Below are 27,714 nucleotides of genomic sequence, written 5' to 3' on the forward strand. Positions count from 1 at the left end.
TCGAAGGAAAGTTTGATAAGTGTGTACAAGGGTGTGAGCAGCCACAGTGAGTAACAGGGAATCCGGTTAGAAGAGATCTGTTACCACCCCGGGCTGTGAGGAGACACAGGACAGGCCCAGGGTCTGTGGGCAGCATGCGGAGCCCCTCGGGGTGATGGCTGAGCTACAAGGCCCCACCCCCTCGGATTGCCCTCTGCTCTGCTGAAACCAGAGGCCAGAAGACAAGGAAGCCCAAGTAGACCCTCGGAGCTGGTGAGAACAGAGACGAAGCTGGTCTGAAACAGCACACCAGAAATGCACAGGACATTACCTCGATCTGCAGGTAAGTGAATATTTTAATACAATGTTCAGACTTGGAACACAGGAAAAAAGATCACTTAGCAGGTGCCATAGTACAAGACGGCAATTTACATGGTGCTAAGTTCAGAAAAAAGTGATGTTAGCGCTTAAGTACCCAAAACAATACCACTGACATCGCAGACAACGATTTGAGTTTTTAAATATTTCTCTCCAGGGTGTCTAGGAAAAAATTTGTTTGACCTTTAGTTAAAGGCTGTCTCGGGCAGATGATTGATTGTATCTGCCCTGAAAGGTGATCCTAAAGATGGTTTCATGGTACAATTGCTACAATTTTTGTCAGATTTTTCTTCACGTGATTTGGTGAAAATATTCAGATGACAGCAACACAGCTAGATGCCTCCTAAATCCCCCTCCAGATGAGAGGCTTAGCACTTGAGCTGCCCCGTGAATGTCTTTCTATAGCCATTTCTTCAGCACAAAATCAGCATGTATTTTTACATATGTACTGTTGAGCTTGAATGATTCAGGGACTAGGGGCACCCACCTTCCACACACCAGACAATCTGCCTACAAAATACAGTTTTCCTTCCCCATATTCAGTTCCTCCATATCTGAGGATACAACTTAGTCTCATGAAGACAAAACCCCAAATCCCTACTTCTTTATTGAATTCATATGACATTGGTTGATAGAAATGCAGTTAAGTTGTTACTGTTGTTATTTAGTTGCTAAATTATGTCCAGCTCCTTTTGTAACCCTATGGACTGTAGCCCGCCAGGCTCCTCTGTCCAGGGAATTCTCCAGGCCAGAATATGGGAGTGAGCAGCCTTTCCTTTCTCCAGGGGATCTTCCCAACCCAGCGATTAAAGCTGTATCTCCTGCATTGGCAGGCGGATTCTTTACCACTGAGCCACCAGGGAAGTCGGCAGTTAAAGGACTGCAGTATCAAGAACACTGGCACAAACAAGCTTCGGGAAGAAACCACCAACTCCAGAAAAGATATAACTCACCCCAGCGAACAGAAGGACAGGGCTGAAGTAGAGTGGGGTTGGCGAACCACCTCTGGAAGGGCTACATAGTAAATATTTCAGACTGTCTCAGCTACTCCATTCTGCCTTGTAGCACAAATGCAGCTGTAGGCTTTATGTAAAACAATGAGTGGCTGTGTTTCAACAAAACTTTATCCACAAAAACAAACAGCTGGCTCACAGACAAGAGTTTATCCACTTCTGGACTATAGCAGTGGTTCTCAAACTTCAGCATGCATTAAAACCAATTGGAATTTCTGATTCAATAGGTACCGCAAGGCTCTTTGCAAAGCCCGAGAATTTCTAATGAATTTTGCATTTCTAACAAATCCCTAGATGATGCTGATGCTGTTGGTTCAAGGCCCACACCTTCGGAAACCCCAGACTAGAGTTTAACTTATTAGTTCTGGGTGTCAACTGTGCTGAGCCATCGTCAACATATTTCATGAAGGTGTTTCACCCCAGGTCCCCTTGAAAATGGAGCCCCAGGAAAAACACATCACCTAATGCTTTGGGGAATAAAGAGGGGAAACCCAAAAATACGGGGAGGGACTTCCCTGGTGGCCCAGTGGCTAAAACTTCCCCCTCCCAATGCAGGGAGGCCCCAGGTTCGCTCCTCGGTCAGAGACCTAGATCCCAACTGTCCCAGCCAAGAGTTCACACGCCGCAACTGAGACCCGGCGCAGCCAAATAAATAAATGTTTTTCTTTAAAAAAATAAAGTGAAAAAGCTGTAATAGAGGAAATGAGAGCGAGCAAAAGCATGGGGATGTGTTACTGTGCTGGCCGCAGCTTCGGAGCAAACACAGCTGGTGGCTCAATCCCGCCAGTTGTCTCCACAAAGCCCATGAAACTATTTCTCAAAACTGTCCTTGATGAGGACGAAGGGCAAGAAATAGATTTGCCAGCCTCCTTCCTTCTCCCGCCCGCTTTTGGCCCAGCTCGCATTCCTCGACCTTCGGGGCAGCTGCAGAGAGAGCTGGCGCGGCCCTGATCAGGAGCAGGGCTGTCTTTTCCCACCACCGCAGCCCAGACTTGAAAAGCTGGCCTCCTCTCACTCATTAAACGTAGCCGTTCCCCGAATGCTGTCTACACTGTGAGGTTATTCCTCCAGCGACGCCGCCCATGCTCAGCCTTCAAGCACCACCGCTCCGTGGCTTCTTCAAGGGCGACCCGCAGCCCGGACAGCTTTCCCTAGTGTGTTAGCCAGGCCTCAGCCTCGTGTCAGGCCGCGTCAGTTCCAAGGGAAACCGCCCTGGGAGTGGAGGAGGTTGCGTTTCATATCACAAGATCCTGCCACATCTTGTCACAGCCAAGGGGACAGAGGGCAGCACCTGACCCAGAGCAATCAGTCTGCGGACTGGCAGGGGCCTGGGCCTCGTCCTGATGGGAAAAGATCGGGTGACCAAGCAGACTCCCCCAGGGAATGGGAATATTAGCTGCCCAGAAGTTGAGCGGTTGGCATCAGCTGTTGAAGCTGGAAGGATCCGAAGAGATAAAATCAAGATTACATCAAGCTGAAAAGCAAGCTAAAGTGATGAATGGGGGAGGGGGGAGGGCAGGGGCGGAAAGATGAGCAAGAAGAAAAACTCCGGGCAGTGCAGAAAGGAGAGGAGAGCGGGAGCAGAGATGGGGAGAGCGGGAGCCGCAGTGCGGAGAGGGCTCTGGAGCCCTCCGCTGGGAATGGGCCAGTCACACCCGAACCCCATGTGACCCGTCGCCGTTAATTCCCCACGGCCGCAGTTTCTTTATTTATGCAAGTGGCTTTCGTGACTTTCCCTCAGGACGCCTATCAGAACGGATCACCCCCGAGTACAGATTGCCTCATGCTCTTGCTCACGTGGTTTCCTCTGCCAGTGTATCTTCCACCAAAGTCTAAATGCCATCAGTGGGAACTGCCCCCATCCTGCCTCATAATGCCCTCCTCGCTGTACCAACAGGAAGCAAGTCCTTTCTCCCTTCCTTGTATTTTCATAAAGCCTAGTTCTTATCAGGCATGTGAATCTCAAACACATGAGAAGTTATCTTTCTTAAAAATTGCAACATCCTTCAGGGCACCGACAAACTTTTTTGATCAGCATGATATCTCACACAAGAGATCTTCAATTAACATTTCCTAAATCTTAAGGAATTGTATTAAGGAATTATTTTATATATTAATTATATTCCTCCATACATCCTCAGTACTATCCCATTCGATCAGAATGTTTATAAGGTAATGTGATTTGCAGTACTGTTCTTTAGCACTTTAAATGTATGATCTTACTGAGATCTTGTGATATAAGTACTATTTAATGAGGCGTTAGGGTTTAAATAACTTGGACAAGCTATCACAGGGGCAGCGGGCTTTGAACCCAAGAAGCCAGGCACCAGCATCTATGCTTGGAGCCACTATGCCATGATGCTAAGTAGCAACCTAGGATGCAATGAACAAATATTGTCTTAGTTCAGTTGAAGAGCCGAGCTGATGTTAGGGTGCATTACTAAAAGAGAGAAGACCCACAAGCCAAAATCAGATGAAATCTTTCATATTTCAGCTGAAATGCCAATAACCTGGTGATACATGAATGATACAGAAAGCAGAGACTCGGATTAGAACAAGCCCTGAGTCATAACCCTCCGGGTTAGTACAAGAGGCCAGGGGAGCCCCACTGACCAGCTGCCCTAAGACCCAATTCTTTGGGGGCTAGAGCAGCAGGAAATGATGTTTGAGCAGAGGAGATAACTGCAAAGTATTCACTTTTTTTTCATGTCAATAAGGATCAGCATATTCTATCCAAATTTCCAACACCTTTTCATGTTTCCTTGGAAACAGTCCAGCCTGGGGAGGACTCAGGAGCCGCTGAGGACTGCAGAATGCCTGGCACAGAGCTGTGTGTGCAGAAACCTCTCCCAGCACCCACCCCGAGCCCGCTCCATCCTAGAGGGAACGGGATGGACACCCACACGGCCGTGATCAAGCACCCGCCCCGAGCCCACGCCACCCTAGAGGGAACGGGGTGGATGCCCACACGGCTGTGATCATGCCCCGAGACCGCTCCACCATAGAGGGACGGGATGGAGGCCCACATGGCTGTGATCAAACACCCGCCCCGAGCCCGCACCACCCTAGAGGGACGGGATGGACGCCCACAGGACTGTGATCATGCCCCGAGCCCATGCCACCTTAGAGGGAATGGGGTGGATGCCCACACGGCTGTAATCATGCCCCGAGCCTGCGCCACCTTAGAGGGACGGGATGGACACCCACACGGCCGTGATCAAGCACCCGCCCTGAGCCCGCGCCACCTTAGAGGGAATGGGGTGGATGCCCACACGGCTGTAATCATGCCCTGAGCCTGCGCCACCCTAGAGGGACGGGATGGACGCCCACACGGCTGTGACCGTGATCACCTCCTTCATTTTCTCCAAGCGCCTTGGTGACAGCGCTGGATTCACCAACCTACGGGTCAGCATGGAGTCGGAGTTCTGGCTCTAGAGTTGTCATTCTTGGGGTCAGTCATAAGTCTGTCCTTTACCAGCTCTTCAATCTCAACTTTATCTTCTTTGGCACTCAGTTTACACACTTGTAAAACAGGGATAATAATCATACCTCTTTCAGTTGTGGGGACTGGACTTAAACACTAGCTCAACAACACATTTTGTAGATCTCTTATATGGGATAGAAGAGGCATGTGATAGCAATTTATTAAGTATCTAAAATCTTCTAGCTAATTCTGGTTAAGTAAATTTGAGAAAAGTTGTTCAGCCTCTCAAACTTGGATTGTTTATGTGTAGAATAGAGATGGCATTCACAGCTTAGGGTGTGAGGAAGGATTAAATGAAATAGCACAAGTAAACCATGTTAATTGTTATTTGGTAGGTACTAAATTAGTGTTGAAGGCAATGGCACCCCACTCCAGTACTCTTGCCTGGAAAATCCCATGGATGGAGGAGCCTGGTAGGCTGCAGTCAATGGGGTCGCAAAGAGTCAGACACGACTGAGTGACTTCCCTTTCACTTTTCACTTTCATGCATTGGAGGAGGAAATGGCAACCCACTCCAGTGTTCTTGCCTGGAGAATACCAGGGACAGGGGAGCCTGGTGGGCTGCCGTCTATGGGGTTGCACAGACTCGGACACGACTGAAGCGACTTAGCAGCAATACATTAGTGTTAACAGACCCTAAATTCTTCCATAGATTTGCTCACAGATAAGATTTCTGAGAAATCAGTCTATTCCTACCAGTTCTCATGATCAAACCTCCAGTTTCATACAGAAAAAGTATTTTGCATGAGCTTTCCTATTCTTGAGATGCCTGCCAAAACAATGACTGCTATCTAAGCAATAGGCTGGTTATTAATAAAAAACCTACTGATCCCTGGTTTTTCACTAATGATTTGAGTCATAACTCAGTGTTACTAAAACTTTTTAAAATATCACTTGGTTAGATATTTACTTTTGTGTATTGATCTCAAACAAAGAATCTAGAACAAAGACTTTGAAACAAAGCAAACTCAGCAAACTGTTAACAACTGGTGGCCCGAAGATGGAGGGAGAAGACAGCGTCTGCTCACAGAGCGACACACCGTTCTGCATGAAACTGCAGTGTGTCCTCAGACCTTAAGGAGGAGAGTTACCATCACATTAGATGTTTAGACTTTGTTCATATTTAAACAAGTCCTGCAATGTCCATTGATCTGCATTTAGACAAGATCTGAATTTAGACAAGGGCCAGCATCTGGCTGGAAATGAAGAATCATGGAACAGTAAATTATATTTCCAAATTGCATAACCTCTGTTTTGGGGGGCTCCAAACTAATACAATGAGCAATTACACACCCATCAGATGCTCAAGATAATGGTAGATTAGCAAAAATCAGGGAGATAAGCTATTTTGTCGAGTAAGATCAGACTCAGAAATTTATAAAGAAGGATAAAGATCAAATCTTTGAAAAATTAAAAGAATACCATAAAAATCCTAAACCACTTAAAATATTTACTGTTTTTTAACTCTCTACAGAACACTTCAAGGTCATTTGAACAAAAACTAAAATAATAAGACTGCATCCTCAACACAAGAGCTTTACAGCATAAACCAGGATTTAAACACAGGAAAGCCGATACCAAGGCAGGAGGGTCATATTAAAACTCCACATAAAGGACAGCAGGGAAGTGACGAGGGGAGCAGGAGGTGTGGAGTGTGGGGATGAATCACTGTGCTTCTTCTCAGCCTCAAAGGCTCTGGACTCACAGTTAAATTAATTAGAAGATATAAAAATACCTTCTTTGTGTATGGAATGCAGAGAGGCAAGATGAAAGCCTCTCGTGGGTCAGAAGCAAAATCACTACAAACTGCATTTCGGAGCCCTGGTGCCTCCCGCCCTCCCAGCACAAAACCTCCTGCCTCTGTCCACACTGCTGGACTCTTCTTTTAATATGCGCTTCAGGTGGACGGCTCACTTTTCCATCTTGGCCTCTGGGTGTGAGCAGGAACTTGTTTCAAAACTCAGAGTCAACGACGATTTTTGCATTGGCACATACGCTGGAAGCCATTACTCTGCATGGATCAAAATGGCCTTGATGCGCCCCTCGGCTTGACTAAACCTCCGAAGGGCTTCTTCCTGAATTTCGGGCCCCTGACCTCCCTTTTCTTAGACCATTTACTTTAAAAAAAAACTTGTACTGTAAATGCAAATTTTTTCTCTGCTCCTTTGACATGTAGATAAATCTTCTCTCAGCCTCCTGCCTGTTTTATAACCCGGGGATTTCTTTTTCAAGGGCCTGGGGGGAGGGTGTCCCTTTGAAATGTCATCATTAAGAAAGACAGCACCTCTGGCTCCTAGTCTGCGTGGGAGAGGGGAAGCCTGATGTGAACAAGAGACAATTAGCCAACACCGGAGGACTAATCCCACTGACCAAACTTCCCTCTGATGTCCTCCAGCACTTTTTCAGGAGTTCAACTCAGAGTTTAAAACACCCCCTCACTTCTTGTTTCAAGAGCTGAGTTCAATCTTTCTCCCCTCCTGCAATAGTCTAGAATAAAGTCTTCCTTGCCTGGTTAACTCCGGTGCAATTTTTCCTTGACATCATACCGAATTTCTAATGAATCCTTTTGAGGGCTTTTGTCCTATTAAAATTAATTCCACAATTAAGTAAAACAAAAAAATACTTAAATATATATGCAATAATATATTTCATGCCAAAATTTTAAGAGACTATTACTTTAATAACTGTTGACCAAACTTACAATCACAGAGTAGCAGAAATGGTTCTTTGTCTTACCAGAGAACAGAAGAGTGTCCTGTCTGGAAAGCAAGGGAAAGAGAAATTTTAGAAAGACAGAATGGTCAACAGGAGCACATGTATAAACTGTCCAGTAAGATACGGCAGAAAATGAGCACTGGGTGATCTTTGCAAAAGCAGTTCCAGTTAAAATAGGGCCACTGAATGCAAGGCAGAAGAGAGGGTAAAAGAGGGCTGAGCCAAGCTCCCAAGAAAACTGCTGGATTAGGGATAAATCTAGTGCGTTTGTCCTTGGTCCCGAGCGAAGGAAGGATAGTGTCCAGAATGTAAGGCTCACGAGGGTAAGCATGATAATAATAATCAAAGTGCAATGCTTTGTATTCCGCCTTTCGAGAAAGTGTGCAAAGGACAGCAGTAACAAAGCAATTGGGAAAATAGAGGAGAGGGATGCATGGGACACATCAAGAAGGGAAGAGTGGCTCGAGCCCACAGTGAAATCTTAACATATAACAAAGGGGAAAGAACTGCTCAACTCTGTTGCTTACAGTTGCTCCACAAAAGAGATGGATCTTCAGAGGGACTAATCTTCAGAGTGATACCACGGAACAGACATTGGCAAGAGAGAAATGAAGCTTCCGATTTGGTAAAGAGTTTGGTAGAGAATACCCTGGAGTTAATATTCCTCTCCCCAGGGAGTAACCGCCAACAGGCACCCAGAGACTTTGTCATGGAGAGTACAAGTGAACATTCCTGAAAAGTCACTAAAAGGAAAGATCGTGGAGAACATGAAGGTCTCATTTCAAAAAAAAAAAAAAGGGGGGGCAGACTTCAAAACATCACTTCACAAAGGAGCTTCTAAGGACAAACGGATACAGTTACTTTCACAGAGGAGAAACCCATGGACACCACCTTAACCAGATCAAATTAGAATCACCGACAACGGGACAAATGGACATCGCTTGTCCCCTCGTGTAATGCGCTGAGCACAACACATCCCCAAGCGGTGTTTCTGCCAAAAATGTCTAACCAGAATCTGATCATGAAGAAATGATCAGATGAATCCAAATTGAGAAACATTCCAAAAACAACGGGATTGAACTCTTCAAAAATGTTCAGTGTCACAAAACGTGCAAAAGGCAGGAAAACCCCCAGATTAAAGAAGTCTAAAGAGGCACCAGAACTAAATGCAGCATGTCAGCCTTATTTGGATCTTGCTCTGAAGAACATCACTGTGATGATGGGGAAAATTTGAATATGAATCACTTATTAGATAGCATGTTAATGATAAGTGTCGAGAGTGATAAACATATAATCATTGAAAAATGTTCTTTGTGATCTTCCTCATTCTCAAACGGTTGTGAAAAAATTATACATGTGTATATTATAGAGCATAATCTTAAGCAAGTTTCTATTTAAGATTGGTGAGAATTTAGACAAAGAAATTACGGTTACTAGAAGCCAGGTGCGTGCTTCCTGAGTTAAGCTGGACTCGTTTTTGAGAGCTTAGAAGACAAGATTATCTCAGTGAGATGTAGTAGGATTTAGCTTTTTTTCTTTCCAGAATCCAAAAGAGGGAATTAATGCCTATCTTGATATCATATAGGCATACTAAAGAAATATGAATTGAATGGTCATATGGCAAAGTGAATTCAATCTTATCTGAATGGACATATTTCAGAGGGTTGACATCAGCCTGAAGGGATCTCTCCAGTATTAAGATAAAGGATTCTAGCCATCAATTGGAGAAGAGCATGAATGGCATGCTAACAAAATTTGTTAGTGACATTGGCAAATATTCTCAGTGACACAGACATGAATCCCAAATATAGACTAGATGAGTCAAAACCAGCAATATGATACTTAGTGGAAATGATTTGATGTCACTTTATTATCAACTAGTCAATACACGTATTTTGAACGTGTGCCAGGAACCGAGGGCTTCCCTGGTGGCGCTAGTGGTAAAGGACCTGCTTGCCAAGCAGGAGACAAAGGAGACGTGATTTCGATTCCTGGTCGGGAAGATCCCCTGGAGGAGGGCATGGCAACCACTCCAGTGTTCTTGCCTGGAGAGTCCCACGGACAGAGGAGCCTGGTGGGCTGCAGTCCTGAGGGTCGCAAAGAGTCAGACACGACTGAGTGACTTGGCACGTCTACAGGAACTGAGAACAGAAAGGCAAACAAAAAGGTCAGAAATTCTTAATGTTGTGTGAAAATTATATATCTAAAACAATAATGAGTGAAATAAGTTCATGAAGGTGGAAGCGCAGAGCCTTGAAAACATGCGTTAGGGAGACCTAACAAACAGAAAATCAGGACAGGCTGCCCACAGGAGGCACTGCACACCTGGTAAACTGTCAGGCGTGCTGCAAATCAAACCAGATGGGAAGGCATCGGGGGAACTGGAGCAAGAAAAGGAAGACTGGACTAGCCCGGCAGAAGGTGCCCTTATACAAAGGCCCTACTCAGGTTGGCCAGGACATAGCAACAGGCTGAGAGAAAGCCACTGTGGCTGGAGCAGGAGAGCAAGTGGGACAGCCCCAGAGAAATTAGGATGGAGGAGACAATCCTAACAGATGCATGAGTCGGGAAGGGTTACAGATTTAACTGACTGCTTTCAACGTGATTCAGTAACGCAAGGTCGCTTCTCAAAGGATACAACATCCAAGACAAGAGTGGTGAAGTCCTCGGTCATTCGTTTCCAATCACATCCAACTTTAAATCTGTGTTTAGTTCAAATAAATTCAGAGCAATCTGTATGTTGAACCCAATAGGAATCCTAAAACTGTGTCAAAGGAACTGAAAATAGGCACCTGAAGAGAAGAGAAGATTCCAGGAATCTTCCAGAATAACTATATTTGAATATCTGAAGAGCCTTGATATAAAACAGATACAACAGCTGGTATATATTTACAAGAGTTAATGCATGGGGGTCATAACAATGCAGATTTAGTTCAGTCTTGGTTAGGCTTCCCTGGTGGCTCAGATAGTACAGAATCTGCCTGCAATGCAGGAAACTCAGGTTCAATCCCTGGGTCAAGAAGATCCCCTAGAAAAGGAAATGGCAACCCACTCCAGTATTCTTGCCTGGAGAATCCCATGGACAGAGAAGCCTGAAGGGCTACAGTCCAGGGGGCCACAAAGAGGCAGACACAACTGAGTGACTAATACTTTCACTTTTCACTTTAGTTAGACTTTACTGCTAGATCCTGGGTGGAGATGAAATGGATGTCTGGAGAAACGCTCAACCTCCCAGGCTAACTGATAAACAGGCAAAAACATCATAGAGAGAATTCAAGTCCTTGAACTAGATAATTAATAGGCCTTCCTCCAATCCTGATATTCCATAGTTCTATGACAGTACCATTTCCATTACACTGGCAACATATTAAGCAGATATTCAGAACATTCTAGGAAGAAGAAGTTGAATAGGACCAAATTGATGAATCTATAAAAAATAAAGCTTATATCCGACATCTGTACACAGGGTTAAGACTAAATTGCAAAAGTAACTTACAAAACGAAACCTCAAAATGTAAGATAAAGGGAAACCTTGTTTTTGAGATGGAGGCAGCCAAGCCACTAAGAACTCAAACTGTGGAGCAGATCTATGTGGCCTTGGGAAAGTTCGTCAGCCTTTCTGTTTCTTAGTCCCTTACTTGTGTAATAAAGATAATATTTTTTAAAATATCTGGTTTATAAGGATTGTTGTGAGAATTACTCAGTCAACAAATTTAAAATGCTTGAAAAAGTATCTGGCACTTAGTAAACCCTATAGAAATGTTTGATATCTGTGATCGGTCAACCTTAATAGATAGTTGAGAGATGGTAGAAGGAAACAAACTTGGATTAAATCCTAGTTCCACTTAGGTGATTTTCCCCTCTCTATAAGATGGAGATGAAAGTATCTGCCAGTCATCGTTCAGTTTCAAATATCAGAACCTTCGGGGCTGGTGCCATCAGATGCAGGTTTGGTGCAGAGAACTAGGGGTCTACAAAAGCCAGGGAGGAGGGGCTCGAGGTGCGTGCTCCGGGCCACCAGGACAAGCCCACGCCAGTGATCCTCCGCAAGAGCTGCTGTCTGGCACAATCCAGAAACAAGAGAATCAGGAAGCTGCTGTCCCAGTTGCTAACTGCATGCCACTTCAGCTAGGTTCTAAAAACCCAAAGCTGCTACCACAACCACAGGCTTTGGAAACTCATCAGCAGACGGTGGACGGTACACTCTACTCTCTACAGCCATCCTGCTATCACTGTTGCAGAACCACAAACGCTTCCCCTGCAGACCCTGCAGCAGCAGCAGCATGTGGACTTCAGCTCTGGATTCCAAATAGTATGGAGGCACATCAGTTCACACATAAACCTGAGCTGTGAGGAAGTCTGAGAAATGTAGAATCACTTTTCAGCCCTAGCAGCAATATAACACTCTGAAAGGGAGAGAGAATGGAGATAAAGGAGCTAAACCATAATATTTATCATCCTGTTTCTTACCACTCGGATAAGAATTAAATTGGATATAATGCATATGCAGTACTAAGCTCTGAGTTTGGCAGATAGTAATGACTCAGTAAATTACTAGTTGACTTCCATCATAAACTTGGCTGAGTAAGAATTACCTTTCCATGTCTCATCCTAAAAATCAAGAAAAAAAAAGCCAACAACTTAAAACTCTACTTTCAGTAAGAATAAAAGAAATGCATAATCTATTGACTCATAAACATACATAAAGCCTTCTAAAATTAGCAGAAATAAAACGAAAGCTACACAGGTTGTCAGGCAGAGGAAACGCTAAGTGCTGACAGGCCCAACGATACAAATCTTATCAAGTATTGGGGAAAAAAACTTCCTGGAAGTGAAAACATTGACTCATGAAGGCTACATATCTGGTGTTTGAAAATAGGTGCAGAAGTGGAGCTAAAAACGTTGACAAAACGAAGTCTCCTAAGTGGGTTTTATTTCACTTTAAGAAACAAGGAGGAAGACCCCTCAGTGACTCACTTTCAGGAGCCACAGCTGTGGAAAGCATTCCCTCTCCTTGGGCAGAGAAGAAAGGAGCCTTTGGAAGACCACCAGCCAACTACTCACTCCCACCCATCGCCAACACCCCCCCCCAAAGAAATCCTAACCAAAAAGATAGTTTAGGAAAATTCAACTCATTCGATGAGCACTATAAAAGAAATCCCCAAAGAATCAATATGAAAATACAATTAGTAAAAAAAAAAAAAAAAAGGAAAAATAATGTTTTTACCATTAAAGAACAGCTAACCAGAAAATGTTGCCCCAAAAGTAGATAACTAATGTAACAAGAATTTTTAAAAAGTATTACAAATTAATCACCTATTATGGGCTGAATTGCGTCACCCCACACTAAATTCATGCCTATGAGATCTAAGCCCCAGTCCCTCAGAATGTTACTATATCGGGAAACAAGAGTAAAAGCAGTAAAGCTAAATTAGGTCCCGGGGTGAGCCCTAGTCCAGTATGAATGATGTCCTATAAGAAGATATAAGGACACAGAGGAAAGGCCATGTGAAGACAGAGGAGGAGGATCAGTTCAGTCGCTCAGTCGTGCCTGACTCTTTGCGACCCCATGAATCACAGCACGCCAGGCCTCCCTGTCCATCACCATCTCCCGGAGTTCACCCAAACTCATGTCCATCGAGTCGGTGATGCCATCCAGCCATCTAGCCATCCATAAGCCAAGGAAGGAGGCTTCAGGAGAAGTCAACACATGGATCTCAGATTTCCAACCTCCAGAAGTATGAGGAAATGAATTTCCATTGTTTAAACCGCTCCGCCTGTGGAACATTGCTTATGATCACCCTCACAAACTAAAACATCGCCTCTGTGAAGAAAGATCTCACAATAGAAATGCAAAACTCGGGTAAGAGAGTTACTGCTTAGGTAACAGAAGAAATTAAAATGTGAGCTGAGAGAACTTGGGAAATAAGTAGAAGGGAGGGGAAGAGCCATCAGCGAAACAACCAAAAATCACGGAGCAAATAAATACCGCGGCAAACACTGCTAGGAATTTAAGAAATAACAGAGTGAAAAATACAGAGGAAATAAAAGTTTCAGAGGGTCAGAGGGAAAACAGTTATGGAAAGCAGTCAAAGCAAATGCAAACTATGCATAAGTGGAGACGCTAAAGAGTAATACTGAAACAATTCAAAAGAATAACTATTTGAACATTCAAGAAGAGTTTCCTGAATCTCCATACCAAACAGCCCATCATGTGCCTGTCAGGATAGTTAACAAGACACATCCTGGTAAAGTTATTGGGGTATAAAGGTAGAATCTTAGCGCATCCAGGCAATTTACAAAGGGAAAAGACAAAGTGATCTCACATGTCTTGACCAGGAAGGGGGGAACATGAAAACACAGTCAAGAAAAGCAGGTGCAAATCAAGGATCAAGTATTCAACCACTCTGGTGATAGCTTTGGACAAACTTTGAACATGCAGGTATGCAAGAACTCTGTCCGTCACCAGACAGAAGAGCCCGGCGTGCTGCAGCCCACGGGGTTGTGAAGAGTCGGACACGACTGAGCAACTGAACAGCAACAGAAGAGTGTGATACTCACAGGTTCTTCTCAAGCAAGCTGCTGGAAAAGCAACTTTAGCCAACCAACAAACACCAAGAAAGACAAAGGTGACAGGCTGGCCATAAGCTTTCAACACAACTAATTGTAAAACTAAGAATAGAACAAACGTGAAGATTAAGGTAACAAGGGAAACCACAAATATTACATCTCCCCACAGAGCAGGCATCATGCAGCTACATGTAGGCATGTAGGAATACGCACGTAGGCATGTAGGAATACACACGTAGGCATGGACACCATACACCATCATATTTGGAGAAGAAAGAGGTTAAAAGGAAGGATGTGCAGGAAGTGCATTATTTCACCTGTACCGTTACCAAAGGATTTCATTCAATAACTCATGAAAATAAATAATAAAATACAAGCACAGGTTAGTGCTTCTCAGATGAAAATTAACCTCACAGTTAATGTACTTTTCCTGCTTCTAAAAATCTCTTAGATTTCCAGTCATCAAAGTTAGAGAAAGCTTGCCCAATCTGAAGCAGTGGGCCGAGGGCCCAGGTCGGGATGGCATCGGGGAGAAAGGGACTGAGCTGTCATCCCCCGCTGCACATTCCTCCTTGAGCACAGCCTCGGCAGGAATCACCGTCCTCCCCTTTCCTTCAGCTCACCCATCGTCCATGTCCCCAAGTGATGCTTTCCATTCTCGCTGTTTTGCTTCCCTAGTTCTTCTTCATTTTAAAGCACTCTCAGTCTTGACTAAACATGATTGGTTCCCCACCCAGACTGTCCTAGGCTTAATGATGAAACCCATGTATAAATATGCCAATTCAATTATGAGCAGAGAAGTAAAAGAGAAAATGGCTTTGGCCTAGAGGAGCAGACACAGATCCAGGAATTTTGCAAGGATGGTCTTTGTACAGATTTCAGAGCTATATTTATATGAACCTCGAAGTTATTTCCTAAATAGTTCTACAGATCATAACAAGCACTCCTTAAAAATGAAGTAGCTGTTTTTTCATAGCAGAGCCATAACTTCTCAATATGGCTCTGGCTTCAGCTATTTATGCATTGAGACTGGGCTCTCGATATATATTTGCTGAATGGTAAATGAATGGGTGAATGCTTACCATATTGATGAGACAGATTATGGTAGTTGGTTTTTTCATGGCAGTTGAAAGAGATAACAATGCCATTCTGAATTATTTAAGACTACATCACTGAAATTATGAATGGAGGAGTCTTGAAACCTGATATGTCAAAAGATTTTAAGGATGAATTGGGCCCACCGGGGTTAACTACTTCAGTGAGAATTCTGCATTACCTCTGGGTGTGGCTGATGCTTAAACATCAGAAAAGTTAAGGGGTAGACAGTTATTCCATCCTATGGAGTTTCCTTTTTATTATGTATTAATTGCATTCATGGTCCAAAGCCATGGGGTTTTGCTTAGGCCTCTGGCAGTGGTCTTCTCCAAGTCAGCCAGCCCTGGTGTGATTCCATGGTCAAAAAGATATCCTTATAATATAGTAAGAGAGCAACAACTTCACAGCACATGGGTCCAAATGTCGCATCATTCTAAATGTGGAAACTGTGAGGAAAACACATTTTAGCAAAAAATTAAGAATGGGTTCTAAAGCCTCATACTAATAGTATAAAGCTTTACTTTGGGGTGAAATATCTGTAGATAAAAAGTTTGTTTACAATAGACCCTGCCTTAGAAAATCTTAGTCTGCCAAGATCTACCAAAGATCTCTCTTTTTTTTCTTTTTTCAAGTTAACATCCATCACCACACAGAGTTACAAAAATAACTTTTCTTGTAATAAGGACTTTTAAGATCTTGCGTGTGCGTGCTCATTTCGGTCGTGTCTGACTTTTTGAGACCCCATGGTCCGTAGCCCGCCAGGCTCTTCTGTCCATGGGATTCTCCAGGCAAGTATACTGGAGTGGGCTGCCAGGCCCTCCTGCTGGGGACCTTCTTGACCGAGGAATCAAGCCCACATCTCACAAGGTCTCCTGCATAGCAGGTGGGTTCTTTACTGCTGGTGCCACCAAGGAAGCCCAAGACCTACTCTCTTAGCGACTTCCAAATATGCAATTCAGTATTTCTACCTACAGTCATCGTGTGGTACATTACATCCCCAGTGTTTATTTTACGAGAACTTTGTCCATTTGGGTCCCCTCACCAATGCACACAGGGGGACACAGTACGTAGCTCTCCACTGTTAACAGAGCACCTGACATGCGACCTAGTAATAGGTGTGCAGCGGGTAAGCGTGCGAGTCTAGACCCAGAACCTGGGTTTGAATCTCAGTTCTACCACTTATGTGGTGAAGTTACTTAAGTCTCTATGCCTCAGTTTCTCCAGCCAAAAAGTGGAGATAATAATAGCACCTACTTAAAGAGCCTTGTGCTATGTAAGTGACCTAATGTGCCTACAGCACTCAGAACAGAGTGTGGAACTAACAAGGATGGGAATCCGATGCCATTCAGCAAACTTTTCTTAAATGTGTATGTACTACACAGAAGGCTCTCTGTGTACGGAAATAGAAAGATAATAATACAAAAGGCCCAATGTCTATTCTCCAAAAGCTTGTACAGAGTCTAATGGCACCATAGGAGTCCATTCTCATGTATTAAAATATCTAAGCACCTGGCAACGTGTCACAAATGCTATGACTATTCTCTAGGACACTTCAACCACGAAAAAGATGAGCTGAGATACTGTTCACAGAACATCTTGAAAGCAAATGGGAAAATTGCAGTTATTATTTGGGGCCATCAATGAACTATATAATATTTCATTTAGACAAAAATGGTTTTCACCTGAATCGATCGGAGAATTTTTCTAAGTCCCTACTTCCGGAGCCATGTATGAACCAAGCTCAGGGATTTAAATGTCGCTTCTTCACACTGCTGCCAACTCTCATTATAACTAAACTTGTATAAAAACAGAATGTGATTGATATGTCAACCCAAAATATGTGCTGGTATTAAAAAAAAAAGGGATAAAATTTCATATAATCTAGCTTCAATGGGAAAAATCCCTAGATTCAGACACAGATCTGACTAATATAGTTATAGAAATAAAGCTGCTAAGTAAAATTAGAAAAGATGACATGATTGAAACGTCTGAATCCAGAACTTCCTTCCTTGAAATTATAAAATTGTAATTATAAAAATGAAAATGACTCAAATCCGTTTATCTTCAGGGATTGGTTTACACATTACTTCATAATAGGCATACCAAATGATTACAGCCACTGAAGTCAAAGAGAGGTAATATGAAATAGTCCTGCCACCTGAAATCTCCAAAGAAGCTATAAGAAATCTTGACCCTTTTCCATTTTTTTCAAATGTAATAGTGTCCAAATTTGCTAAATGTTAGTATCTGAGAACCAGGTTAAAGAGAACACAAAATTTTGTTTCTCAGCTCTCCCTCCCTATCTGCGGAATAAACAAATTTGATATGAGATGTAAAAAAATCTCTTTCATGGAAACTGTCCTGTAAAAAGCACGTCCTTCTGCAGGACCAAGTCAGTGGGATGTTGTAACTGTGATACTGACCCTAGTTCCAACCAGTGGGAGCATTTCCTATGAGAGTTCAGTCAGCAGTAGAAATAGCCTAAAGGAAGAGGGCGGTGGCCTCGGGAGTAGAGATTGAAGTGCACCTATGTCTCCAAAATAAAGGAGTTGGGATCAAGGGAGACACTCAGTGGGGTGGGGTGAAGGAGGGAAGCCAGCCCCTCACTGCCAAGCGGGACAATTGCAGCATTACTGACGCCAGCCAGCCCTCCCGGCTCTCCCATCGAAGCGGAACGCAGCATCTGGGTTCTTGAGCACACCTGCACGGACTCTCTGGAGCTTGGGCATATTTGAACATAGAGACACGCGGATCCCCTCATCTGGGAAATTCTGAAGGGTGGCAACAACCCGTAACAACAAAACAGAAGCTGCCTGCCTGACATGCCGCAGTGAGCTGTGTACAAGTACACGTTACTCTCATTTTGTAGGTAGAAAGCTATTCAACAGAATAGAAAAAAAAAAAAAAAAATGGATTTCTGATAAGAATAGAGTAGCAGGCTCCACATAGCGAGGCCAGGCTCCCCTGGAGAGCAGCGCAACCGTGGAAGGAGCAGGGCTAGGGAGCTTCGTGGCCTCCTCCAGCCTTACCACTCATCTAGCCCTAGCGGGAGAAACCTAACAACAGAAACCGCACTCAGGTCATTGCTTCCCTGGTGACTCAGCAGTAAAGCATCCACCTGCCAAGCAGAAGACTCAGGGTTGATCCCTGGGTCGGGAAGATCCCCTGAAGAGGGAAATGGCAACCCACTCCACTCTTCTTGCCTCATGGACATGCCCCATGGAAATCTCATGGACAGAGGAGCCTGGTGGGCTACAGTCCATGGAGCTGCAAAAGAGCTGGCCGTGATTTAGTACCTAGACTGCAGCACTCAGGTCATTAGTAATAATGGCAGCAGTGTACATTTTAAGTTAAACAAAACTAGCTCACGAGACAGGAGGGAGATAGGTGACAGTCTAGACATCCCAGGACAAGCCGAGGGGACCACTATTCAGAGGAGAAATACGGACGCATTCTCTCCCATGAGGAGCACAAGGGATGGGAATCAGCCTGAAGATGACAAGACTTTAGTGAAGTCTGTGAGTGAAGTTTAGTGAAGTTTAGTGAGTCTGGCTGACTCACCAATAATGCTGGACGATGCTAGGACACAGCACTGAGACACGGCTGGTGTCTTGACCCACCAGTCCCTCTGGACTTTATTTCAATATAGATTGGGGCTGGAGTAGCCTTGAGATAATCTTGAGATGGTGGGCTCCATCCAGCTGCTGAGATTTTAAGGGTGCTCTTATGGGATATTGTGTATCTTCAGACCTATGGACATTCTCTGGGGCAGCTGTAGTTGACATGGACGCATGCTCAGTGCTCTCACCCCAAGAGGAGATCAGGATAAGACCTATCCCAGGGTCAGGTCAGCAGGGACGGGAACTGTTCTGAGTAACACTCATGTTCTCTCCACAGGAGCAGGGGTGAGTTCAGCAACACAAGAACAGATGGTGGAAACCTGTCTCAACTCATGATTTTGAACAAAGGTGAGGTAACTGGCTTTGTCCCCAGCTGACTTGGAAAACAGAAGGACCCAAATCATGGCCAGTTCTAATGATTCCTATTTATGATAATATCTGATAAATGGGCAAAGGTCAGTCTGTTGGAAAGAAATAGAAAATAACTCGGTAGTTCTTACCGACTTCTTCTGTAATAAACCTAAATTGTACCATGACTATATTGCAATATGGTATAACACTGGCATTATCAGGAAGATTCAACTGTCTTATGTAAATAAAGTATTTTTGTTGTTTAGTCGCTAAGTCATGTCTGACTCTTTGCGACCCCATGGATGGTAGCCCACAAGGCTCCACTGTCCGTGGGATTTCCCAGGCAAGAATACTATATAATTATCATATTGATGATCAAATATTTTGGAAGATGGAGTTAAATCCTCTTCAGAATGTAATACTGATTGAAAATGACTAGTCTGAGGAAGAACTGGATTTAGCTAAGCCTCAGCTGATTTCTTTGCTGACTAGTTTTACACAAGTTTATTACGAGATTCAAGTAACCAAATTAGTACAAATATATGAAAATGTATGTCATGCCTACACAGGATGAATTGGTTGTTTCTTTAAGTGTATAACAACCCACACTGGATCCTCCAAATGTTAGGTATATTTATGCTAACAACGATTGCTATATCTGTTACGTAAATGCTATCTAAATATAGATGCTCAGAGAAATATGAGTAGCTTATGAACAGATCCTAGGTCAAGGCTATGGGTCTGAAATTTGTGGGAAAGAGGTAACTCAGCAGACCTGGGTTGCTCAAACCCTGCACATTCCTAAGAAATGCCTACTTCAGGATTGGCCCTTGGCCAGCTCCTAGGAGCTAAGTTCTGAGATCTTGCAGTATTCTGCCTTAGCAGAATGCTCGTGGATGCCTGAAAGCTTGAGCAGCTCAGTGCGGTTTGATCAGATGGCTGTAGTCACAGTGTGCTTCGCAGTGAGTGCCTGTTTCTGCTCTGGGAGGCTGGAGTCCAGGTAGGTAAACTTCAACCTAAACTCTGGACACCAAGGCTCAGGGGCATGTCTCTCGTGGGCACACCTTTCCTGTGTGGTCACACATCCACGGTCCCTGGGACAGGCTCCTGGAAGCGTGCCCTGGTTTCTTCTGGGTTTCTGTCATATGTGCTTTTTCCTTGGTTTATTTCAATCTGCCTCCTTTCACTGTAGTAAGCTACAACTGTGAGTATAATCACTTATTCCCATCTCTGTAAGTCCTTCTAGTGAAGCATGAACCTCGAGAGTGGTCTTGGGGTCTCTCGAGTGTGGAGTAAGTAGGGGATAAAGGCTACATGGAGGAGACAGAATATGACCCACCCTTGGGCTTCCCAGGTGGCGCTAGTGGTAAAGAGCTTGTCTGCCAGCAAGGAGATAGAAGAGATGGGGTTTGAGCCTTGGGTCGGGAAGATCCCCTGCAGGAAGGCATGGCAACCCACTCTAGTATTCTTGCCTGGAGAATCCCATGGACAGAGGAGCCTGGTGACCTATAGTCCATGGGGTCACAAAGAGTCAGACACCACTGAAGTGACTTAGCACGCACACATCCTAAAGAATAATAGATAATTCAAGACAAAAGGAAGTTGAACATGTAGAATGTCTTCTACTGCAATTAAGAATCTTGAAAGAAAATGAAGAAAGACTTTAATTTTATCTAGAAGTCTTTAGACTGCCTTATAGCTTCCTGGGGATCTCTTTAGAACTACTTTCTAACCCTGGCAGCAAATAATACAAAACTACATTTTTAATTTTCTAAATTCTGTACCATAAGTTTGGAAATGTATGGTGAACAATTCTCCAGTTCATTCATCCTCCTTAAAACAGCACTGAAACTTGTTTCTATTTTGAATGTTGATAAGTTGTCAATTTCATCTTTCATGGAATCTTATTCTTTTATTTTTACAGATTAAGCCCACAAACACAGGCCTCTGTTGACTGTCACTTTTTTTTGAGAAAATTCACAAACTGCATCACACGATAGAGCATGTACTATAAAAAGTTTTTCCACATCAGCTGTCACCAAATGCATTTGAATTCCTTTTGTTCAGCCAAGGCTTTTTGCCAAGCAGCTAAAAATGCTCTATTATGGACATTTGATTTCCTAATAAAAATTCTAATTTGTATCTGTGAAAAAGTTGTGTATATTATTTGCATTATCTGATCCAAATTTTCCTGATGCTCTAACCATACCAACTTCTGCACCACAAGAACATTCTCCCTTGAGTATTTCTCATCACCTCTGCTATTAGTCTTTTCTCTGCATGCCTCCAAGTTTGAAGAAATTCTTTCTTGGCTCTCTTCCTCCCAAATCTAATACTTTGAGCTGTCAGAATGAAGACCTTCCAGAGATATTCAGAAGTTTTTTTTTTTTTTAGCTGAAACATCTGGCTCATTTCCCATAGTTGTTTTTCTTCTGTATTATATATGGGAAAGTATAAACAAGGAGTGAAGGGGGGAAGTGACTCTATGGTAGGTAATCAATAGAAGAGTACTTCTCTTGAGAGAGTGCTGATTCTGCTTTGCTTTCTATTGAAAATGTACCTTTCAAGGACCTAACAGTTCTTTCGAGTTTACACAAGTAACAAGACTTGGAGGAACATAAGCCAGCTGGCTGAACAACAGACTGGAAACTCCAGGGCTATTAGTTCTCATTCTCGTATTCAAACATTATGATCTGGTTCAGGTCCAACAACCTCCTTCTGCTTTTGTTTCCCCAGGTGTGAGATGGCGCCAGGAATACCAACCTATCTCATTGAGTGGCTTGAGAGATTATTGACAAGGGACATTTCAAAGTGTTCTCCCAGCGGAAAGCATTATATGAATGCTAAGTAAAAACACAGGAGTGGTTTTAAAATATCATGGTGAAAATGCGCTGTAATAGAGACTCTCACATTTTGTGTTTACTCCAGCAAGAATGATAATGTTGGCACATAGTCTTTGTGAAAGGAACAACAGTCAGCCGAGGGCTTGTCTTGAATCTTCAAGCAAAGCAGGATGTCTTGGGTTCTTCTGAAGCTGTCGCTCCCAACTGCAATCCATCTCTAAGCCCAGCAGATAGATACATTAAATTCATGTATGAATTAGTTGAAATGGAGTTAATTTTACCTGAGATTTTGCCTAATTGTGTGATCTGCTCTGTTCACACACCTGGCACCTGACAGACTCTAATTTTAATATTCCAAAATCATTAGTAAGATTGTGCTAAGCTTTCATTTTAAATGCCTTCAATCACATGGATAATCTGTCTCAACAATTTTTTTTTCTATTTTTAATAATTTTTGACTCTAAGGAATGAGTGAGAAGTAGCTTCTTTGCCCTACATTTATCCAGGGTTTTTTGCATGAGATACACATGAACTTGAAATTAAGCAAGCAAAAAGCAACAACAGAAAACAGCAATCTGTCTCCAAAAAAAAAAAAAAAAACTATTGAAAATCTAGATCAGATAATTTCTGTACAAGTCATGCCTCTGTGCTCAGTTGCTAAGTCGTGTCTGACTCTCTGTGACCTCATGGACTGTAGCCCGCCAGGCTCCTCTGTCCATGGGATTTTCCAGGCAAGAGTACAGGAGCAGGTTGCCATTTCCTCCTCCAGGGAATCTTCCCAACCCAGGGATCGAGCCCTCATTTCCTGAGTCTCCTGTATTGGCAGGCAGATTCTTTACCACTGAGCCACCTGGGGAAGCCCCTGTACAAATCAAATTCTCCTTTAATATCTCCTTCACAGTTTCTGAAATTTATAAGTTTAGAAGGCGTTTGATCCCGAGTTGTATCTGTACAGAACATACTTATTGGGAATGATGCTCTTTTCAATTGCATGAGAGTCCCCAAACTGACTCCATTCCATTCAACACTCAGGCTACACACTGCATCCCTGAGGAGCTCAGCCATGGTCGATGATCATGTTAACGCTGTGAATGTAAAATCAAAAAGGAGCTAAGTGCGTCTTCATTCTTCCTGCTCCTCTGCAGCTCTCTTTCCTCCAGCAGGGGACCTGTTCTGTTCATTCATCATTTACAACTCACCGCCAAGATGCCACAAGGTCAACACACACTCCCAACCCCAAAGGGAAACAATTCCCTCCAATCTGCATACGCACACACACACACATACACACACACACACACATACACACACACACACACAGTACAAACATATCTGTTTAAACATGAATATAAATAAAAGACTTCCCAGGTGGTGCTAATGGTAAGGAACCTGCCTGCCAATGCAGGGGCTGCAGGAAACACAGGTCTGATCCCTGAGTCAGGAAGATCCTCTGGAGTAGGAAACGGCAACCCACTCCAGTCTTCTTGCCTGGAGAATCCCATGGACAGAGGAGCCTGGCGGGCTACAGTCCATGGGGTCACAAAGAATTGGACACGACTGAAGCAACTTAGCGCACATACATAAATAAACAAAAGAGAAACAAGAGTTTCAGTCAAGAGTTTAACTATTACATTTGCTGTTGAGGTCGGACTACAGGGAGGATCCCATAGGGCAGAGGAGAAGGATGGTAAAAAGGAGGCAATTAATGGGAGGTCTGTGAGCGCCTCACCCTGGGTACAGCGCATCTGCCCAGAAAAGCCGGATTCCACCTAAAAGCATGAGTCAGCTCTAATACAGAGTGCAACCCATTTGTGATATTTGGCTGTAGAGCTTTAAACTCCCCTAGTCCTTCTTCTGCTTCTGCTCTACACACAGTCAGGTAAGCTGGCAGGAAAGGCTGGGGGCTCCCTCTTAGGTGCCAACCAAACGTTCAAACAAGCAAGCCCCAGCCCACAGAGGTAACCTTCTTCCCAACCCCAGCCCCCGCACACAGTTCCAAGCCAACGTCCTTCCCCTGTTCTCTCACCCCATTTTCGGACCTGCTCTCCCCAGAAGGCCCCGTGTGTGAGTCACAAACCTCTCCATGCCCTCTGGGTGTAGGTGTGGCATCATCAGTTTCAACACCTAAAACCAAATTTGGGATGAAGAGAAGGTACAGCCTGCTCTGTGGGGCCACAACAAGCACCATCTATGCTAAGAACAGCTGTGATTAGTTAGGTGAACTGTCTGTGGGGTGAACTGAGATTCAAGTCATTTCTACTTCCACTGTTCAGCCCAACATTTTATGTATCAGGGAAAAACTCATGACGAACGTTCCCTAGTATTGCCTGTGTGAAACTGGTTGCAACCCTTTTTATCAAAAGTGACTATGGCAATAAGGGCCCTAATTTGTCTACGGGGATAGAACAAGTCCTCCAGGTCAAGCCTCCCCTCAGATATCTACAGCTTACTGGGCAGTCCAGAATTTTGGTACCAACTCCCCACGCTGTAGATACAGTGGATAATCCAATCAATAAAAGATTGGGTTAAACAAAAGTTAAAACTAAAAGCGTTTTATCGTATCATCCCACATCATAATCTATCTTATAATATTTTCTGTACCAATTATCAAATTATTTCCAAAGAACTGAAAGACCTTGGGTAAATACAGAGATTATTTAGAGCTATTGAAAATTAAGGAAAATGAGCTTTTATGAAAATGTCAGTCAGTATAAAATCTAATAAAAGCAAAACAAACTGAAAAAGACCCAGCAGGAGATACTTGCAAGACACAGCGTAGTGCCTCCTGGACATCCAGCTAAGAGGGTTTACAGAGGAGAAGAAAAAGGCAGAGAGATTCAGAAGGGCCGACCCCAGTGCTGCTCCCTCCTTGTGGAGGGCAGACGTGCAGAAGTTACTGCCTTTTTCAGAAACCTGAGGCAATGGTGGCATCGAGTACATAAATCAGGATAGTAACACACAGCTCGAAGAGTTACAAGCATCATACAACTCTGTGTACTGAAGTGCTTCCTAAACCTGAACACCGCATAATTAGAAGTTCATCGTGACTGTGTCCATGTTCCATTTCTCTTAAGAAATCATGATAATATAAAGGAAGTTTGACATGGCACAACTTCCTTTTACTACCTTTTCATTTGTTTTCTTGAATATTTTGAAAACCTATGCATGTTTGCAACAGGGAGATGTTGTATATTTGTTAAACAGAACTAAAAACAGTAAGGCCAAAGTTGAAGGGTGTTGATTTTGGCTAGCCATCAGAAAGGACTTTCTAGTTAGTGATGCTCTACAAGGAAACGGGCTTACTCGACAAGGGGCTGACCTTTCAATCCCTGGAAACGCTCAAGTAGAGGCATCTGCCATGGCGTTATGAAAAGCATCTCTGCCTTGGGAGAAGGGTTAGAATACGTGACTTTGTGAGGTCCCCTTCCGCTGCCATAATGTGATGACTGATCGATCACGTGAACAGAAAAACATGTTGTGAACTTGAAAACTCTTTTGCTCTCTTAAAAAAAAAAAGTTTGAATCTCTATTTAAAATGTTATTTCTAAGGAATGTGACGCTGATGGTCCCCTAGAGGAGAGGAAAGGAAAGACAAGTACCCAACCTTGAACTCTCCTCTCTAAAGCTTCATTTCCGATTAAGAGCTGGGGGTGGTGTCGGCGGCGGTGGGGGTTGGGGGGGGGGTGCTGCGGAGGGGAGAGTGTGGGGGCGGGCATGGAAGGATTGTGGGGAAAACAACACAGTCAATAAACCTGACCACACGGCCAGCACCATCAGTCCACTGAGACCCATACACTGAGCAGCTATTATTTTGCAGGCACTGCAGGAAATAAAAGATGTATCAATACAAGGTCCCTGGTTTCAATGTTCTAAAAATGTGTGGATAAATCAGACAGCAAAAAGTCAGTGGTTATAAATAAATAAAGAGGTTGCAAACTAACTGCCCAACTGGATCCAACCGGCCTGCCTCATTTGGGCAACATGCTGGTTTTAAAATTTTTAAATCAGAATGCGATTAGGCAGGACATACACCTAACAGTCCCCTCGTCACCACTCTTCATCATATTACACAGGCCCAGTTCACACATTCACCTAAAATTCCTGAACCCCACAGGCAGCTGCATTTTGACTTCCTAATCTACAACATAGACGATTAACAGCAGAAATAGCATAAGATGGTATTTGTATGGTCACTTTTAAATAAATGACAAAAGTATGAAATACTAGAGGGCGTTTAGAAGAGGAAAGCAGGAAGAAGCCCTCAATGACAGGAGCAGAAGTTCAAAGTGCAGAAGGGCGTTGAGAGCGTGGAGAGTAGAAGGAAGAGGTGAGGAGTCAAGTGAGAGTTGATCAAACTGTAGAAGGGTTTGAAAGACAGGTCACATTAATCAGAAATCTTGACTGAAAGTGATGGAAACCTGAACCAAAGTAGTTTTCTCAAAGAGAGAAATCTATTTTTAAAAAGCTAGACATTCATTGACTTCCCCAATTGCTTAAGTAAAGGGCAGAGGTAAATTCAGATACGGCTGGATCCAAGCACTCAAATGAGATCAGCCCTTTTCCTCTCCTCCCTTCTCACTCTTGCAATCACTTCTAATGTCTTTTACGTATTGGATTTTTTTTTTTTTTTTTCTGTCTTGCTGTCGATGGGCTATGACCAGGAGGACAGGGAACCTGGTCTTTCAGGAAGCTCACCTTCTCCAGTTTCACAACCCAACAAAAAGGAAGAAATTTGATCTCTAAAAATTCACTTATACGTTCAAGGTAAGGACTCCAGGGAAATGGGTTCATGGGTCATATACTGACTATTGCAGTCAGAGGAAAGCAAGTTTAATTGCATTAATGATGTATGTGCACTCAGTTCAGTTCAGTTCAGTTCAGTCGCTCAGTCGTGTCCAGCTCTTTGCAACCACATGGACTGCAGTGCGCTAGGCCTTCCCGTCCATCACCAACTCCCAGAGTATGAGCCGGACAGTCACAATGAAGGGAGGTACTGAAATGGGTCGCCAAGGTGCTTTCAGGCTAGAAAACCCTACTGGAGGTTTTAAACCTGAAAACCACATGACCAGAGTGAAAGTAAACCATTAGCCACCCAGTGTTGTCCAACTCTTTGTGACTCAATGGACTGTAGCCCACCAGGCTCCTCTGTCCATGGAATTATCCAGGCAAGAGTACTGGAGTGGTTTACCACTCCCTTCTCCAGGGGATCTTCCCAACCCCAGTATCGAACCCCAGTCTCCCGCATTGCAGGTAGATTCTTTACTGTCTGAGCCACCAGGGAAGCCCCTGACCAAAATATTCTTTTAAGAAGTTTACATGATGTATTGGAGGGAGAGAAAAAGGAATAGTGAGTTAGGAAGCTCATCCAGAAGCCTAGGACAGAGGGCATGAAGTTCAACTGAAAGAGACAGACAATAAAAAACAGACAGAGGTAAGAACAATTTAGGAATGAAAATCAGTCAGATAGGAGACTGATTGGATAAGGGAGAGAGAGGTTTCAAAGACAAACAAATAATTCAACAAACAGTTAGGAGCGTCAGTTGTTTCAGGCACCGCACCACAGTGTGTACACTCCTCTGAGGAGCATGGAGGCAGGACATGGAAACTGAGCAGCCACACAAGTTCAGTTCCTAATAAATGCTCCGAGGAAGGACAGAAGTGTGAAG

General features: G+C 43.7%; 1 long non-coding RNA gene across 2 annotated transcripts; it reads left to right on the forward strand.

Annotated features, from left to right (window-relative positions):
- The first annotated feature begins 43 nt into the window (after positions 1-43).
- On the forward strand, positions 44-22,532 carry LOC104975811 (uncharacterized). 2 transcript variants are annotated; one of them, XR_003032439.2, is made up of 3 exons: positions 44-322; positions 19,132-19,202; positions 21,942-22,532. It is a non-coding gene; the product is annotated as an uncharacterized lncRNA (long non-coding RNA). The 2 variants fall into 2 exon arrangements; XR_815288.4 differs by lacking the exon at positions 21,942-22,532 and adding an exon at positions 21,130-21,268.
- The last annotated feature ends 5,182 nt before the right edge of the window (positions 22,533-27,714 follow it).

The sequence above is a fragment of the Bos taurus genome, chromosome 24 (genome assembly GCF_002263795.3).
Source record: "Bos taurus isolate L1 Dominette 01449 registration number 42190680 breed Hereford chromosome 24, ARS-UCD2.0, whole genome shotgun sequence".
NCBI lineage: Eukaryota > Metazoa > Chordata > Mammalia > Artiodactyla > Bovidae > Bos > Bos taurus.